The sequence below is a fragment of the Nicotiana sylvestris genome, chromosome 9 (genome assembly GCF_000393655.2).
Source record: "Nicotiana sylvestris chromosome 9, ASM39365v2, whole genome shotgun sequence".
Lineage (NCBI taxonomy): Eukaryota > Viridiplantae > Streptophyta > Magnoliopsida > Solanales > Solanaceae > Nicotiana > Nicotiana sylvestris.
Genome location: NC_091065.1, coordinates 3,687,302 through 3,708,228, shown reverse-complemented (window position 1 = coordinate 3,708,228; position 20,927 = coordinate 3,687,302).

Below are 20,927 nucleotides of genomic sequence, written 5' to 3'. Positions count from 1 at the left end.
TTTTAATACTGTATATATGTAAACTCTCTGCTCTTTTGACCGGAAGAAGGAAATACTCAACTGAATATGCAGTCCTGATAAGAAGAATATGGTAACTTATAAAACTAGGAAAATATATGTAATTTACGAGACTAACAAAATATGCGTAAATTCCGAGATACAAATTTTTCTTTATGCCTCATTATCAAACTTGTGTAATGGATTTCCTTATTATTTAATCATTCATTTTCTTTATGTAGTGACATATGGTGTTTGTAAGCTTGTGCTCGTTGACTAAACCAGGATTATTTTACACTTTGGTTGTGCCAGTTAATGCTTGTATCAGTGTGAAGTGCTAATTTATTTGGGCTCTAAGTTTGGTTATTAGTTTGAACTAGTAAAAGGCCAAAAGAGACCCCTTGCAACAAATGTTGTTATGCAGATGTAGAAGTCATGTATGACCTGGAAATGAGTTCAACTCCTTTTCTTCCTCACAAGACAAGTACTAAGGACATAAGGTCTACTACGATCTCATGACAATTTCTCCTACTTGATTTCGTTAGGCTTGATTACCTGATGCTGCTATTCAAGCGCGAGCCAAGTACTTGAATAATATTTCAAGACATTCATTAGAGAACTTATTATTAGGAATAAGAGTATCTCAACACCTTCAATTAGGAAATCCTTACATAATACTCCACATATTACTGTTCCATCATTATTTTCCACTACATAAACAATTTTTGCATTATTGCAATTCGGCATAATTTTCCAGTTTTTTTTTTTTTTTTTTTTTGCTATCACGGGATCATGTCAAAATGAAGGAAAAGTTTAGCCTTAACATACTTGGAGTAGGGAAAAATCCGTATGATACTTTTGAGAAGGATTGCATCGTACTCCCTTAGAATCGCAAAATCCCATTGCTATTACGTGGTATAATTTCGTATGAAAATTTTGACGAGCAAAATCACGTCAATCTATCTCAAAAATATATGAGAATCCCTTGCAACTGATTCCCCAGGCCATAGAGACTTTGTCCCAAATATGATCAGGTTTTTGATAAAATCACACAAAGGATACCGAGGCCAAGGCAGAACATCATATTGTAGCCAAAGTAAAAGCTGGTCTGAAAGAAACCGGACATCTTGGTCTTTACATGATAGTAATATATCGCATATAAATACACATAAAGAGCTGTTGAGGCAGCTGAGAAGAACGAAGTCCACTGCCAATGCTAGTTCTCCGCATTCAGCAAGAAATATATGCCCACAATTGTCATACAAATAGGTGGATCAAATAATAATTGTTATTAGCAAAATGGATTCAGTGGGATACTAAGAACGTTTTGATAAAATTATCAATCAACTAGGATGTTTCTTCGTTCTTCTAAGTTCTTTTTTAAAAAACAATTCGTCAGTATTGTGGATTCCCTTTTTAAAATGGTGTATTACTTAGGTTATAAGACTTGTCCGAGTCTTGCCACCTAGACTAATGACTTAAGAGTCATTCATAGGATTAGCAGGCGGGGATCTAAACTTTATCCAATAATCAATTAGGTAATATTTCGTTATCCGGTAATTAATCAATTACCCGATAATTAATAATTGTCTTAAATTACTTAAAATTCTACTTATTTTTAATACACTTTATATACCTTACTAACATGGTCATGTAGTACCATATAAAGTTAATACATACACTATTATTTCATTAAAATATCCATATAAAAATACATATATTTTTTTCAACTTATAATTTTCCTAATCTTATATGAAGAGTACAAATTTTCGTACGCTTAATTCTTAAAATGGTAAAAAGATAACCTTATTTTCTTGTGAGAAAATAATTTATATATTTACAATAAAGAAAATCTCATAAACTTTCTCATATTATGTGTATAATTTAAAGCATATTCGAAAGTAGTAATATTAATAACTATATAAAATCATTTTATTCAAATCATTTTTTTTCTTTACAAAAATGTTTCACTCCAAATACCATATCAAATATATATAATGGTATCATGGTTATTAAACTTACGGGGTGTAACAAATATGTTCATTAGGATCTGCTGTCCTGTTTTATTTAGGTATATCGGGCATGCGAAACTTTTTAGGAATGGGCTTCGGAGCCGTACTCGGAGGGAATGGCTTTTGTATGAACTTTTTGGCATCCAAACCTTTCAAGACCGACGGTGCCCCCGGTATTTGATCAACACGGGAGTTATAAGTCTCAATTTTCTTGTCATTATCCTCAATCTTCTTCTCCCCGGACTCGATTCTCTTGGTGAGTTCCTCGAGGATCCTCATATTTGTGGGATCAGTCCCCGAGCCATTACCGTTTGATCTTTCCGGTATCGGCTCAGTACGTTGAGTGTTTTCTGGTTCGACTACACTTGGAGTTTTGTGCTGACTTTAAAGCTGAGCGATAACAACCTGTTGAGCTTGTAGCATCTCAAATATTACTTGGAGGCTGACTCTCCCATCTCCTATACCCTGTGTTCTTTGGCCACCAGATCGGGCTTCCCTACGTACACTTCCTCCGGGGTCTGCGCCTAAATCCGCATCCAAAGCAATATGCGAACTAACATCGACTGGTTCCCCATTTGATACTTCCCCATGGTTAATCGGTGGTACATCGACTCCTACATTGTTGTTTTCCCCATAAAATCCAAGACCCTCATCGCCGTGTACGGGGTGCGTTTTGCGAGTTTGACATGTTTTAACCTGAGAACAAAAATTCTTGACAAGAACAAGTGTGAAATTAATGTGTGTTATCGGAATCAGTACTGAAATAATCACTATTATCTTTAGCCCTACGGTGGGTGCCAAACTGTTTACCTCGAAAATACGAGTAACAATTAAATTTGATTTATGATTTTAAAGATATGTGATTTAGTTCAATACTAATTAATAACCAAAAAAACTAACGTATAAATGAAGGAAATAAATAAAATCAAACAAGTGTGCAAGCCATTATCGACCTCGAGCTAAAGTGGCCTCGAGGTAGGTCAAGAGTAGTAAAGTAAGAACAATAAAGTTAAAGGACAATTCTGATGAATGATGAACGAGAAAGTAAGAGAATGTATTCTTTTGCCAATGATTGATGATGGTTACAAATGATTGGGGTCCCCTTTATATAATAGGGGAACCCTTAATAAGGTACATTTCTATTTACAGTAAAGAATCTTATTCGGATAGCTGTCCAACCGCCTAGTATGGATTCGTACAAATCTATTCCGAAATTTACGCGATGGTCTTGGAGACGTAGCAGGAATCTTGCTCATTCTGTTACAAACACATAACATCATTATCTCAGGGTTGGTCACACTGGGCTCCGACGTTCCTCGAACACTTAAATCTTCGAGCCTCGTGTTTTGCCTTCATGCTAGAACTCAGTCCATAGTGAGTCTATTCCTCGACGCGAGCCTTCTGTTCCTTGATGTGAGTCTTCGAGCCCACAAAATCGGGGGCACCTGATTTTACCGTATACAGACTTGCGGAAAGAGTGCAACCTAAAACAATAGACAATTTAGAACGCTTTCATATTAGGTGAGCACGTCCTATGGTATTTTGTATTGTGAGAATTTGTGATGGTTGTTAATCTATCGCAATATTTTGTTTTCTCGAGCTTGGGATCGATAATATGAACAAGCTCCCACAGACAAATTAACCAAAAGCTAGTATAAAATTCAAAAATATTACTATATTATACATGTATGGTAAAAGTTTATCTGCGCTATTGATCTCTTGTTTCATACAGTAGATTATTTTTTTTTTACTTTTTTTTTGTCAAATTTTTCTCTCAGTTTATTTTGGATTAAGAAATTAAAGTCTTGAAAAGTGGAAATATTATGTTGTTGAGCGATTTCTACTTACCTTCCTTCGTATGGTTCTACCTTCCTTTGTATGGTTCTTTCAAGTGTCAATAATCTCTGTCCCTAACAGCAGTGCATGCATACCTTGATTAATTGTTCCGAGCATATATTATTTTTCACCAGCTCAATTATCCAATAATTCTGTTCCACTAAAACTTAGGCAAATGAAAAAAAAATTGGTCTATATGATTGTCACAAACCTAAATCCGGACCCGGTCGTGATGGTGTCTCTCATGAAGACAAGGCCAACCGACACTTTTTCATTTTAATTTTAAGCAGTTAAACAATAAGAATTAAGTCTAAAGCATAATAAATAATCCAAAAGTAAGCAGTGAACATTACAGTTTGCATAAATAAAACTCAACACAGCCCGATACCAGGGTGTCACTAGTCATGAGCATCTACCAATTCTAACACAAGTCTGAAAAATCTACAGAGCTATTACAAAGTCACTAATAAGGGAAAAGAAATGAGATAAGGGGGGAGAAACACGGGACTGCGGACGCCAAACAGCTACCTCGTGAACTCTGGGTGCAGGGAGTAAAGTGAGTACTCCAATTCAGTGAGTAATAATCATAAATAAAGACTGAAAGCAAGAAATCACGTGAGGCACATTATAGGCTATAAGGAAGCAGTAAAAGCCAGTAAAATAGTGAAGCACTAAAGATGTGTAAAATTACTGAGTTCAGTTTAAAACTTCATAAAATGCCTTTTTAGCAATTAAGCAAATAGATGACAGGCAAATAGGAAATATAAACACATAAAGGATCGCCCCTCGGGCAAGATCATAGAACAACACCAGCCCCCCGGGCTATATCTCACATCACAATGGGTACCCACGCTCTCTGGGGTATGCAGACTCCTGGAGGGGCCCCTTTCGACCCAAGCGCAAAATCAAGCCATCTCGTGGCATCATCACTAGGTACTCGGCCTCATATCAACAAGCCACATCGTGGCGTACAAATCTCAGGCCCTCGGCCTCATAATCATAATCAGTGTTTCCTCACAACATAAGCCTTCGGCCTTACTCAGTTAGAATATCATAGCTACTCGGGCAACGGTAAAACATAGTGCTTAGCCTAAAATATCATTTAAGTGTTAAAGCAGAATAAACATGGCTGAGTTATGAAAACAGTAGAATATAGCATGACTGAGTTCAAGTATAAAGTTAAAACAGTGAGGAAATATCAATAACAATCCCCTAAGGGTTCAAATAGTTGGCACGAGACCCAAATATGGCATTCAACCCAAAACATGATGATAGCAAATAGTTTTAGTTCAAATACGCAGTAAAATAGTTATTTGGGATGGACTAAGTCACTCTCCCCAACAATGCATGACCCCACGCTCATCATCTAGCGTATGCGTCACCTCAATATAGCACAACGATGTGCAATCCGGGGTTTCATACCCTCAGGACATCATTTACAATCATTACTCACCTCAATCTGGTCCAAACTCTAGCCCGTGACGCCTTTGCCCTTTGAATCGGTCTCCACTCGCGTCGAATCTATCCAAAATCATAATCACGCCATCAAAATATGCTAAGGGAATGAAGCCCAAGCGAAAATAATCAATTTGCAACATAAATCCTGAAATTACCAAAACCCAACCCCCGGGCCCATGTCTCGAAATTTGATAAAATTCACATCAATGGATTCTTTATCACTCCCTGAGTTCATTCATACCAAAAGCACCAAAATCTAATCACAAACGGCCCCTCAAATCCCAACTTCTAGGTCTCCAATTTCAAGCCCTAGTTCTTCAATTTTAGGCTTAATTTCCATGATTAATTAGGTAGATTTCATATTAGAATCGAGTTTTATGTCCATGAATCTTACCTCCAAGTGACTCCCCTTGAATTCCTCTTCAATCCTCTTCAAAAAGCTCCAAAAACGCGCAACAACGGTGGAAATAAACCCCAAAATCGCGGACAAGACGACTATTTAAACATTCTGCCCAGGTCTGAAATCCTTCTTCACGAACGCGGTCAACGCCTCGCATTCGCGAAGCACAAACCAACTTTGACCAAAAATTTCCTCTTCGCGATCGCGACCTTCTCATAGCGAATGCGATGTTTTCCTCAGACCACTTTTCGCAATCGCATTACTCTCTCGCGAACGCGATAAATAAAAACACGGTAAAGCTCAGCTACCCAATTCCTCTTACGCGAACGCGGTCTACTTCATGCGAACGCGATGACCAATCACACAGCCCTTCGCGAACGCGGATCTTTCCTCGCGAATGTGAAGGTTTAAATCCCACCCTTCACCAACTAACCCTTCGCGAACACGAGGGCCTACTCGCGAACGCGAAGGCCATTTCTCTGCAACACTGATCAGTAATTTTCTGCAATTCCAAACAACATGAAATGGTCCGATTAACAACCCGAAACTCACCCGAGGCCCTCGATACCTCAACAAAATATTCAAACATATCCCATAACCTCATTCAAACTTGTTCCAACCTTCGGAACGCTCAAAACAACATCAAAATACCAAATTCACATCGGATTCAACCCTAAGAATTCCAAAATCTTCTAAATTATACTTTTGATCAAAAACCCAACCAAATCACATCCGAATGACCTATAATTTTGTACACACATCCCAATGATACCACAAAATCACTGCAACTCTCGAAATTCCATTCTGACCCTTATATCAAAATCTCACCTACCAACCAGAACTCGCCAAAAAATCCAATTTCGCCAATTCAAGCCTAAATCTATTCTGAACCTCCAAAACTCATTCTAATCACGCTCCTATGTCCCAAATCACATCCCGAAGCTATCTGAACCATAAGAACTCACATCCGAGCCCTCTAACACATAAGTCAATATTCGGTTAACTTTTTCAAATTAAGCTTCCTCAAAAGAGACTAAGTGTCTCAAACCTTACCAATTCCTTTCCAAACCCGAGCCAACCGACCTGATCACATATAGAACTGATAGCCAAAGCAATAAGAAGCAGAAATGGGGGAAATGGAGTGGTAACTCATAAGACGACGGGCCGGGTCATCACATCCTTCACAACTTAAACAAACGTTCGTCCTCGAACGAGTCAAGAAACATACCTGAAGCTTCAAATAGGTGAGGATATCTACTCCGCATCTCCCGTTTGGTCTCCCAGGTAGCCTCCTTCATGGGTCGACCTCTCCACTACACTTTTACTGAAGCTATATCCTTTGCCCTCAACTTTCGAACTTGGTGCTCCAAAATAGTTGTTGGCTCCACATCATAAGTCAAATCACCATCCAACTGAACCGTGCTAAAATCCAGAACATGAGGCGGATCCCCAATATACTTTCGGAGCATGGAAACATGAAATACCGGATTCACACTCGACAAGCTGGGTGACAAAGCAAGCTCATAATCCACCTCCCCAATCCTCCGAAACACCTCAAAAGGCCCAATGAACCGAGGACTAAGTTTACCTTTCTTCCCAAATCTCATAACACCCTTCATGGGTGAAACCTTCAATAGAACCTTCCCACCAACCATGTAGGACACATCCCGAACTTTCCGGTCAGCATAACTCTTTTGTCTCGATGGTGCTGTACGAAGTCTCTCCTGATTCACTTTCACCTTGTCTAAAGCATCCTGCACCAAGTCTGTCCCCAATAGCCTAGCCTCACCCAGCTCGAATTAACCAACTGGAGATATACACTGCATCCCATACAAAGCCTCATATGGAGCCATCTGAATACTCGACTGGTAGTTGTTGTTATAAGTAAACTCTGCAAGCGATAGAAACTGATCCCATGACCCTCCGAAATCAATGACATAAGCACGCAACATGTTCTCCAATATCTGAATAGTGCGCTCGGATCACCTGTCCGTCTGAGGGTGAAAAGATGTGCTCAACTCAATATGAGTACCCAACTCTCGCTGCACAGACCTCCAAAACTGTGAAGTAAATTGAGTTCCCCTATCTGAAATGATGGAAACTGGGACACCATGCAAATGAACAATCTCCCAGATATAGATCTCAGCTAACCGCTCTGAAAAATAGGTAGTACACATAGGAATAAACTGTGCGGACTTGGTCAGCCGATCCACAATCACCCAAATAGCATCAATCTTCCTCAAAATCCGTGGGAGCCCAACTACAAAGTCCATAGTGATCCGCTCCCGCTTTCACTTTGGAATATCCATCCACTGAAGCAAGCCACCCGGTCTATGATGCTCATATTTCACCTGCTGACAATTGAGACACCGAGCTACAAATCCCACAATATCTTTCTTCATCCTTCTCCACCAATAATGCTGCCTCAAATCCTGATACATCTTCGCGGCACCCGGATGAATGGAATACCGCGATCTATGGGCCTCCTCTAGAATCAACTCCCGAAGCCTATCTACATTGGGCACACATATCCGGCCCTGCATCCTCAACACCCTATCATCACCAATGGTCATATCTCTGGCATCATCATGCTGAACTCTATCCTTAAGGATAAGCAAATGCGGATCATCATACTGGCGTTCTCTGATACGGCCATATAGGAAGACCGAGAAACCACACAAGCCAATACCCGATTGGGCTCCAAAATATCTAACCTTACGAACTGATTGGCCAAGGCCTAAACATCAACTGCAAGAGGTCTCTCCCCAACTGGAATATATGTCAAACTACCCATACTCACCGCCTTTCGACTCAAGGCATCGGCCACCACATTGGCCTTTTTCAGATGGTACAGAATAGTAATATCATAATCCTTTAGCAACTCCAACCATCTCCGATGCCTCAAATTAAGATCCTTTTGGTTGAACAAGTGTTGGAGACTACGATTATCAGTAAACACCTCGCAAGACACTCCATACAAGTAATGCCTCCAAATCGTCAACGCGTGAACTATGGCAGCCAACTCCAAATCATGAACGGGGTAGTTCTTCTCATAGGGCTTCATCTGACGAGAAGAATAAGAAATAACTCTAACCTCCTGCATCAAAACAAAACCAATACCCACCCTCAAAGCATCACAATACACGGTATATGAACCTGAAGCTAATGGCAACACTAACACTAAAGTTGTGGTCAAATCAATCTTAAGCTTTTGAAAGATCTCCTCACACTCATCTAACCATACAAATGAAGCGCCCTTCTGAGTCAACTTGGTCAAGGGTGATGCAATGGACGAAAATCCCTGAACAAACCGGCGATAATAACCCGCCAAACCAAGAAAGCTGCTAATCTCTGTGGCTGAAGATGGTTTGGGCCAACTCTGAACAACCTTTATCTTCTTCGGATCAACCTGAATACCCTCGCTGGACACCACGTTCCCCAAGAAAGCCACTGAACTGAGCCAAAACTCACACTTGGAGAATTTTGCATAAATCTTCTCCTCCCTCAATCTCTGCAACACAACTCTCAAATGCTCCGCGTGCTCCTCCTAACTATGCGAATACACCAGAATATCATCAACGAAGACTATGACAAACGAGTCAAGATAAAGCCAGAACACGATGTTCATCAAATGCATGAACGCTGTTGGAGCATTGGTTAGCCCAAAAGACATCACCAAGAACTCATAATGACTATATCGGATCCTGAAAATTGTCTTAAAAATATCCGAGTCCCTGATCTTCAACTGGTGATAACCTGAACGGAGATCAATCTTGGATAACACTCTCACTCCCTGAAGCTAGTCGAATAAATCATCAATGCGAGGCAAAGGATACTTATTCTTAACTGTCACCTAGTTCAATTGCCTATAATCAATGGACATCCTCATAGTGCCATCCTTCTTCTTCACAAATAGAACCGGCGCACCCCAAGGTGACACACTAGGCCGAATAAACCCCTTATCAAGGAGTTCCTGAAGCTGCTCCTTTAACTCCTTCAACTCCGCTGGTGCCATACGATATGGCGGAATAGAAATGGGCTGAGTGCCCAACACCAGGTCAATACCAAAGTCAATATCCCTGTCCGGCGGCATGCCCGGTAGGTCTGCAGGAAATACATCGGGAAAATCCCTCACAACTGGAACAGAATCAATATTGGGAGTCTCTGCACTGACATCCCTCACAAAGGCTAGATATGACCCTTCCCAACCATACGATGGACCTTCAAGAATGAGATTACCCTACTGGGAACATAATCAGTCACACCTTACCACTCAATCCGTGGAACACCCGGTATAGCCAATGTGATTGTCTTGGCATGACTGTCCAAAATAGCACGACACGGAGATAGCCAATCCATGCCCAAAATGACATCAAAATCCACCATACACAATAATAAAAGATCCATTCGGGTCTCCAGAACCCCAATAGTCACCACACACGACCGGTACACACGGTCTACAATAACAGTATCGCCCACCGGGGTGGATACATAAACAGGTGAAGCAAGAAGCTCACGGGGCATACCCAAATAATAAGAAACGTATGATGACACATAAGAAAAGGTGGAACCAGGATCAAATAATACAGAGGCATCTCTATGGCAGACTGAAACAATACATGTGATAACAGCATCAGAAGCAATAGCATCTGGTCTAGCTGGAAGTGCATAGAAAGGGGCCTAACCGCCACCTGATCGACCTCCCCTTCTAGGGCGACCCCTAGCTGACTGACCTCCACACCTGGCTGGCTGAATGGGTGATGATTAAGTAACTGGTGCTGAAGCCGATGGCTAGCCCCTCTGCTGAGATGGAGCCTCAAGAAGACGAGGACATTGCCTCCATATATGACCCATCTCTCCATACTCATAACAACACCCAGGTGCTGGAGAAGGGGAATGAAGGGAACCCCGCGTACCGGAATGACTAGCGGATACACCTAGAATAGAAGAGCCCTGAACTGATGGAGCACGGGATGAACTCTGAGCTGAAAGGGCACTAAGTGATGACTGGCCCTGATGAGAACTGTGAGAACCATGACCCGATGATGCCCTATGATAACCTGGGCGAGCTGGCTGAGCATGCCTGAATGGACGGCCTCTGCCATACTGAAACTGACCTCTCGAAGGAGTACCACTATAATTACCAGATCCTCGAGGCCTCTTGGCCTCCCTCTCATCTCGCTCCTGGCGACTAACAGACTCAATCTCCCAAGCAATGTCTACAACCTCCTCAAATGTAGCACCAATCACCCTCTCCCTGGTCATGAGAATACGAAGTTGATAAGTGAGGCCATCAACAAACCTCCTAATCCTCTCTCTATCTGTCGGAACCAACCAAATAGCATGACAAGCTAACTCGGAGAACCTCATCTCATACTGCATCACCGTCATCTTTCCCTGACGCAACCAATCAAACTGTCTGTGCAACTCCTCTTTGCGAGACTGTGGCACATACTTCTCCAGAAAGAGAACGGAGAACTACTGCCAGTTAAGGGGTGCTGCACCAATAGGCCTACGCTTCTCAAAAGTCTCCCACCAAGTAAAGGCAGCTCCAAAAAACTGATAAGTAGTGAAAGCGACCCCATGGTACTCGCTGTATGAAGCATCTTCTGACATTTATCCAAGAAACCCTGGGCATCCTCGCCCTCTGCACCACTGAAAGTCGGAGGCTGAAGTCTACCAAACCTCTTTAACCTATGTTGTTCATCCTCTGGCATGACAGGAACTACATAATCCTGAGTAGCTACAACCGGCTGGGCTAGATGTGCCCCCGGTGTTTGAAGCCCATGCACGACCTGCTTAGGTGTGCGAGCAGAGGTAGTTTGAGTGCCCCCCCTCAGCTTGAGAAGTAGCTACAGCTGTAGTAACGGAGACCGCTTGAGCTAGGCCAGTGCAAACTGATAAAATCTGAGCCAGGGCCTCCTGAAGACCCGGAATCACAATGGGCACAGATGTTGCCTGAGCTGCTGCTGCTGGAGCGTCCACAACTGGGACCTGATCCTGAACTGGGGCGGCTGGTGGGTCTGTAGGTGCTGCCCTAGCTGTTGTGCAAGCCACACCCCTTCCCCTACCGCGACCACGACCGCGTCTTCGGCCTCTAGTTGCCACAACTGGTGGTACTGGTGGTCGTCTATCCTAACTGGTAGCGCGTGTTCTCACCATCTGTGAGAGAATAGAATAACAAAAATTTAGTACACGGATCAACAAATTCGCACGACGAGAGTTTCAAGAATATGAAGTTTTCCTAAAGGTTCTGCAGCCTCTCTAGGATAAATACAGACGTCTCTGTACCGATCCGCGAGACTCTACTAAACCTGCTCATGACTCGTAGACCTATGTAATCTAAACTCTGATACCAACTTGTCACGACCCTAAACCCGGACCCGGTCGTGATGGCGCTTCTCATGAAGACAAGGCCAGCCGACACTTTCCCATTTCAGTTTTAAGTAGTTAAACAATAAGAATTAAGTCTAAAGCGTAATAAATAATCCAAAAGTAAGCAGTGAACATTACAGTTTGCGGAAATAAAACCCAAAACAGCACAATACCGGGGTGTCTCTAGTCATGAGCATCTACCAATTATAACACAAGTCTGAAAAGTCTACAGAGCTATTACAAAGTCACTAATAAGGGAAAAGAAATGAGATAAAGGGGGAGAAACACGGGACTGCGGACACTAAGCAGCTACCTCGTGACTCCGAAGTCTGCTAGGAGCTCTCAACTCTAGCTAGCAGGATCAACAACGCCTGAATCTACACAGGGGGTGCAGGGAGTAAAGTGAGTACTCCAACTCAGTAAGTAATAATCATAAATAAAAACTGAAAGCAAGAAATCACTTAAGGCACATTACAGGCTATAAGGAAGCAGTAAAAGCCAGTAAAACAATGAAGCAGTAAAGATGTGTAAAATTACTGAGTTCAGTTTAAAACTTCATAAAATGCCTTTTTAGCAATTAATCAAATAGATGACAGGCAAATAGGAAATATAAACACATAAAGGATCGCCCCTCGGGCAAGATCATAGAACAACACCAGCCCCTCGAGCTATATCTCACATCAAAATGGGTACATGCGCTCACTGGGGGTATGCAGACTCCTGGAGGGGCCCCTTTCGGCCCAAGCGCAAAATCAAGTCATCTCGTGGCATCATCACTAGGTACTCGGCCTCATATCAACAAGCCACATCATGGCGTACAAATCTCAGGCCCTCGGCCTCATAATCATAATCAGTGTTTCCTCACAACATAAGCCCTCGACCTTACTCAGTCAAAATCTCACAGCCACTCGGACAATGGTAAAACATAGTGCTTAGCCCAAAATATCATTTAAAATATTATTTAAGTGTTAAAGCAGAGAAAACATGGCTGAGTTATGAAAACAGTAGAATATAGCATGACTGAGTTCAAGTATAAAGTCAAAACAGTGAGGAAATATCAATAAAAATCCCTAAGGGTTCAAATAGTTGGCACGAGGCCCAAATATGATATTCATCCCAAAACATGATGATAGCAAATAGTTTTCAGTCAAATACACAGTAAAATAGTCATTCGGGATAGACTAAGTCACAATCCCCAACAGTGAACGACCCCAGGCTCGTCATCTAGCGTGTGTGTCACCTCAATATAGCATAACGATGTGCAATCTGAGGGTTTCATACCCTCAGGACATCATTTACAATCATTACTCACCATAATCTGGTCCAAACTCTAGCCCGCGGCGCCTTTGCACCTCGAATCGGCCTCCACTCGTGTCGAATCTATCCAAAATCAGAATCACTGTGTCAAAATATGCTAAGGGAACTAAGCCCAAGCAAAAATAATCAATTTACAACACAAATTCCGAAATTATCAAAACCCGACCCCCGGGCCCACATCTCAAAATTCGATAAAATTCATGTGAATGGATTCCTTATCACTCCCTGAGTTCATTCATACCAAAAGCACCAAAATCCAACCACAAACGATCCCTCAAATTCCAATTTCTAGGTCTCCAATTTCAAGCCCTAGTTCTTCAATTTTAGGCTTAATTTTCATGATTAATTAGGTAGATTTCATATTAGAATCGAGTTTTAAGTCCATGAATCTTACCTCCAAGTGATTCCCCTTGAATTCCTATTCAATCCTCTTCAAAAAGCTCCAAAAACGCTCAACAATGGTGGAAATAAACCCCAAAATCGCAGACAAGACGACTATTTAAACATCCTGCCCAGGTCTGAAATCCTTCTTCGCGAACGCGGTCAACGCCTCGCATTCGCGAAGCACAAACCAACTTTGACCAAAAATTTCCTCTTTGCGATCGCGACCTTCTCATCTCGAACGTGATGTTTTCCTCATACCACTCTTCGCGATCGCGTTACCTCTCTCGCAAACGCGATAAATAAAAACACGTTGAAGCTCAACTGTCCAATTCCTCTTACGCGAACGCGGTCCACTTCACGTGAATGCGATGACCAATCACACAGCCCTTCGTGAACGTAGAGCCTTCCTCGCGAACGTGAATGCTAAATCCTAGCCTTCACCAACTATCCCTTCACGAACGCGAGGGCCTACTCGCGAACGCAAAGGCCATTTCTCTGCAACACTGATCAGCAATTTTCTGCAATTCCAAACAACATGAAATGGTCCGATTGACCACCCGAAACTCACCCTAGGCCCTCGGGACCTCAACCAAACATGCAAACATATCCCATAACCTCATTCAAACTTGTTCCAATATTCGGAACGCTCAAAACAACATCAAAACACCAAATTCGCATCAGATTCAACCCTTAGAATTCCAAAACTTATGCTTTTGATCAAAAACCCAACCAAACCACATCCGAATGACCTGAAATTTTGCACACATATCCCAATGATACCACGGAACTACTGCTACTCTCGGAATTCCATTCCAACCCCTATATCAAAATCTCACCTACCAACCGGAAATCGCTAAAAATCCAATTTCGCCAATTCAAGCCTAAATCTACTCTGGACCTCCAAAACTCATTCCGATCACGCTCCTAAGTCCCAAATCACCTTCTGAAGCTATCCGAACCATTGGAACTCACATCCGATCCCTCTAATACATAAGTCAACATCCGATTGACTTTTCTAACTTAAGCTTTCTCAAAAGAGATTAAGTGTCTCAAACCTTACCAATTCCTTTCCGAACCCGAGCCAACCAACCCGATCACATATAGAACCGATAGACAAAGCAATAAGAAGTAGAAATGGAGGAAATAGAGTGGTAACTCATGAGATGACGGGCCGGGTCGTCACAGTGATTCTCCATTAGCACTCAAGACTAGAAAATGGATATGTAGCCTATCTATTGATTATTCCCTTCGGTCCTATATATTTATAATCTTTTTGCTAAAAATTAAATAATGTTTAAAAATACTTATCACTTTAGAGAATCAAAAAATATTAATTACTATTTTTTCAATTTACCCCTTACTATTTTTATAAATATTCTAGAAAGCATTGAGAAATCAAAGAAATAATAAAAGCAACTTAGTCAATTAATACTAATATTTTCCCCAAGGGTATGTGAAATATAATTTAGAGCCTAAAATACACTATGAATTGCCATTCAAACGGCCAATTGACCTTGCGAAGAACAAAATATTCTATTTTAATTTATTTATTTATTTAGAATTCTTATCCCTTAAATAAATTGTAAGGTAGTGGTCATAATAAGAAATTCAAACTATTATATTTTAATATATTTGAATTCTAATCCCTTAAATAAATTCTTGGCTCCTCCACTGATCCTAGCGTCAGCAAAATGTTCATTGTTTTCTTTCACTTTTTTCCCCTTTGGTTAGAATAAGAACCACCACTTTGGTGAATAGTATAGGATTAGAGTTAGCTAGTTAGTTAGGATAGACGAGCTATGATTTTGTTGGCAAATTTAAAATCTATAAACTCCAAATTATGATTCCGCTTTCTATTGCAATATGACAATAAACGAAATTAAATATTGGCGAAGTAAGTGAAGAAATAAATAGGTTTAGTCTTGCTTTTATACATGTTGGGTAGGTCTAGGGCCGAAATAACCTTGTCCCGGGCGAAATTAGAGAAAATTCACGTCATTGGCGCCCTGGCTAGCGCCAGGCGCCCTCCACAGCGCTCCAATATTTTAGCTTCTGTTTCTGGCGTCACAGGTAGGTGGCGCCCAAATTCGCAAGTTTCCCGGTTTCATTCGCTTTGGCTTAAATCTTGCGTGCTTCGTCCCCAACTGCTCCTGAATCATTCCTACACATAAAAACACTTCAAATTAATATAAATCATAGCATTTAACATCCCAAATTTACGAAACAAAAGTAAAATATGAGGTGATATACATAGAAAAATATATATGCTTTAAGCTAAACATCAACACCCCATACTTAGACTCTTGCTCGTCCTCGAGCAATGGGACTATCAAATAAACCCCCAACTACGTACAAGTCTCAATTATGGAGGAGCACTTTAACTTTTAACCACACACTATACCCTTGACTATGATCAATACCGGCACACAAGCATGAACACACAAAAATTCACATTCTTCCCGTTTAAGCATACCCAAGCATAATATTTCAATTCAATGATTTCTAATAACCTATTCATCACCACCCAACCTCAAAAGTCGACTTGCAACCACTAAGCACCCTCAATTCATGCACTTACCCAATAAGAAAATTTACAACATTACCAATCATTCATAAGATCATATGCCCTCACCAACAAACAAAAGAGTGAATATAAATTGGTCCACACATTCAAATATGTTTTTGAATATAGATTAAGGACATCACACAATTGAACAAAATTTGCTCACTCTCACAAAGAATTCATATGCATCACGTGGTCGTACCATAAGCTTGCCCGTAGTGTAGATCTCTACTAATTTAAGCTAGCCAAATCTAGGATTAATTAGGACTTTAAGGTTGTAATGTAGGCTAAGGGACGGGTAGGATATATTTAGAAATAGTGACTAACTCTCCTAAGAACTTTAATACACTACATTCACAATTTAAGCACATATTCTTCTCAACCAATTTACTTGCCATATACAACATATGCAACATAACCCTCTTTTCAATTAAGCACTTCTATAATTCCACTAGCACAAATCAATAAGAATTGGAGGTGTGTATTTTCTCCATTATTTGAACTATCATATTTTTTCTTTTCTTGCAAATTTTTTTTTCTTTTCTTCACACACTCCATACTTTAAGGTTCATTGGCTAGTGTCTTTTGATTTCAACTTTAGTGCACCAACGGGCCCTTCCATGATTCCACTCAAAAGCTACTCCCCAATCTCTAACCTTACTTCTTTTAGCGACTAAGTGTCTTAGGAGGTAAAGGTTCTATCTCAAATTAAGAACAAAATAGGAGTATGGCTTGTAATGTGGGTGCCAAAAGAAAGGTCTATAGGCTCAAAGAGGCTAGCAACGGAAAATTTTATTTCTATGTGACAAGCACATCCATGATCAAACAAGAAAATGCCTACGTCATCTCCTAGATTAGCACAACTTACAATTTCGCTTCAATTAATACACGGGGCAAGTTCTAGACTACACAGGATAACACAGAAAATCACAAATCCTCACACACACGTTGCACATGACTCAATCAAGATGGTTCTGTTCAACTCTCAAATCAAGCAAGCACACATAATTGAGAAAATTAAGCAATATTACACTATGTGGCATACAAGTCAAACAACTGAGAAAATGCGTCACAAAATAAGTTATTTACTTTACTTAGGCTTCACAGTTCAAATCAAATATACGAGAAAACAGAATGTATGTCATAGCCTAATGTGCCAGCATCAACCACGTCAATGAGTATCTCAGAGCGACTCAGTTTCTTCCTAAACTACTCCTAAAAAAAATAAAGTACTCGGTTCGAGCTACACCCTTGGAAAAGAACCGGCTCCCAAAGAAAAATCAAGGGATTCGAAGACGTTCGTACAGAAGCCTTTTCCTCAAAGTGGGGCTCCGAACCCATTCCTAAGAAGTTCCGAATGCCAGACATCCCCAAGTACAATGGGACCATCGATCCTAATGAACATATCACTTCATACACATGCAAAATAAAGGGAAATGACTTAGAAGATGATGAGATTGAGTCCGTTTTGTTGAAAAAATTTGGAGAAACCTTATCAAAGGGGGCATGATATGGTACCACAATTTACCGGCCAATTCCATCGATTCTTTCACCATGCTCGCTGATTCATTTGTGAAGGCGCACGCCGGAGCAATAAAGGTCGCGACCAAGAAGTCGGACCTCTTCAAAGTGAGACATAAGGAAAATGAAATTCTAAGGGAGTTCGTGTCTTGATTTCAGATGAAACGCATGGACCTGCCCCCAGTAACCGACGATTAGGCTGTCCAAGCCTTTACTTAGGCAGGCTTTGAACAAGTGGAGTTCGATAGGATCAGGTCAACTAAAGCAGAATTTGATTGAGTATCCAGCGGTAACCTGGGCCGATGTGCATAATTCGTACCAATCGAAGATCAGAGTCGAGGATGACCAGTTGGGAGCTCCATCCAGTTCCATTTACCCAAACAGGTCCAAAGGCAGGGTTTAAAGGGACATCGATAGAGAGCCCGATCGAATAGATATCGATACCAACTATATAGTACAGATCGAAGGAACAACGGACTGGGACATAATCCCATTCAAAACAATTGAAGGAACGATCGAGGTTAAAATTCTCGAGGGCTCATGAGTACGAATCGCTTCGATAAATAAGTCGAGCCTAAGGAAGCATCACGGCTATCAGAATATGTGATGACTCAAAAGGTCATCACTTGATTTATGAGTAAATTCTGTATTTTAAGGCCTTAGAATCCTCTTTATTTCCTCAACTCAATTTGTGTGCACGGTCCAGACGTATATCCGGAACGCTTTTATGTGGAAATGTGATGAAAATGTTAATTTGACCTTTAAAATTTAATTTAAGTTGACTTCGGTAAATATTTTAGGTAAACGGACCCGGGCCTATGATTTGATGGTCTCGGAGGGTCCATAGGAAAATATGGGACTTGGGCGTATGCCCAGAATCGAATTCCGAGGTCCCAAGCCCGAGAAATCAATTGTTAAAGAAAATTATTTTCTAGAAAATATATGAGTTTTTGGAAACTTGAATGTTTTTGAAATTGATGGTATCGGGCCCGTATCTTGGTTTCGGATCCCGGTACAAGTCTTATATGGTGTTTAAATTGAGCCTATAAAATTTGGTAAGAAACGAACTTGAAATGACGTGAATCGGACCCTCGGATGTGAAATTTAAAACTTAAGTGTTCTTGAGATTTTTCTTTGATTTTGATGCTAAATTCATTGTCAAAGGTGTTAATTTAAGTTTATATGATGTTTTTGGGTTAGTATGAATGTTTGGTTTGGAGCCCCGAAGGCTCGGGTGAGTTTCGGATGGATTTCAGGATGTTTTTAAACTTGGAAATGTTGCAGGTTTTCAGTTTCTGGTGCACAGAGATTTTGTTCTTCGCGTTCGTGTGGCTTCACTCGCGAATGCGGAAGGCAATATTCCTCAGGTGCAAAATTGTTCTCCGCGAACACGGATCTTGGGACGCGAATACGAGGTTGTGGGGGGAGTACCCTTCATGAATGAGTCCAGGCCTCGCGAACGTGTAGGGTTAGTGGCCTGGGGGAGGGATTTCAAATTTACTCTACGCGAACGCGGCCACTTTACCGCGAATGCAAAGGCTCGAGGAGCTGAAACTCTGCGAATGCGAGCCGTTGAACGCGAACGCGACAGGCCTATCGTGAACGCGATGAAAGCCTGCCCAGTTATTTTAAAACAGAACCAGAATCGGGCAGAACCTATTTTACTCCATATTTTCGAACTCCCAAGGACTAGAGGCAATTTTCTTCCCACAAATTCATCCCCAAAGTATTGGTAATCAATTCTAAACTTTACTCTTTCAATTACCCAATGTTTTTCATCACTTTCTAATCAAAAATCAAGAGTTTTCATGGTAGAAATTAGGAATTTGGGTAGAGTATGGGCTTTTTGAATAATTAGGATTTACACCTCGTGTTGGGGTCGGATTTCAAAACTAACTGCATATTCGGGCTCGTGGGTAAATGGGTGATCGGGTTTTGGTCCGAACCTCGAGTTTCGACCAAGCGGGCCTAGGGTCGATTTTTGACTTTTTGGGGAAAATAATAGGAAACCTATAATTAAGCATTGGGTATGAATTCTTTAGCATTTATTGATGTTGTTAAATCAATTTGGACTAGATACGAGTAATTTGGAGGCGAATTCTAAAGGAGAAGCGGTGTTTGAGGCTTGAGTTGGCCGTGGAAGTTTGAGGTAAGTGTTTGGTCTAACATTAGCTTGAGGGATTAGAAATTGTGTCTTATTTGCTATGTGTTAATTGTGGAGTACGACGTATAGGCATGGTGACGAGTATCTATACGTCAGTGTCAAGCATGCATGTGACTCTTGTATTGTAATTGGTGTGACTCCGTTATGGTTTATTCGTGCTTCATATGAGGATTATCATTATTGTTCCCTTGACGGGATGTTGTTGTGATGTTATTGTTCCCTTGTCGGGATGTTGTTGTCATATTATTGTTCCCTTGCCGAGATGTTGTTGTTATATTATTGTTCCTTTCCCGGGATGTTGTTATTATATTATTGTTCCCTTGCCGGGATTCTTTTATGATTGGTGTTGATAAATGAAAAGAGAGCGGGTTGCATGCTTGCAACGGTACTATATGAAATGGGAGAGGGTTGCACGCCTGCAACGATACTATATGAAATAGGAGTGGATTGCACGCCTGCAACGATACTATATGTAATGGAAGCGGGTTGCACGTCTGCAACGGTATTATATTAAATGGGATCGAGTTGCACGCCTGCAACGGTATTGCATGTGTACTTGTTTCTTATTTCCTTATTTTTTGTTGGTAATTGATTTATGGTGTTCCTTACATTTCTCTACTGTTATTCTATTGTTATTTGTTACTCCTCGCAGCATGTTTCCCCTGCCCAACTTTAGCTGTAATTATCTGCTTTTATTTCCATTGTATATGATTTAACTGCACAGGTTTATTTGATAGTCTGATCATAGCCTCGTCACTACTTCGCCAAGGTTAGACTAGGCACTTACCATCACATGGGGTCGGTTGTGCTGATAGCCTAATACTACACTCTGCACTATGTGTAGATACTGATACCGGAGCGTTTGGACCGTAGTGAGGGTTTCTCTTTCTGTTTTTTTTT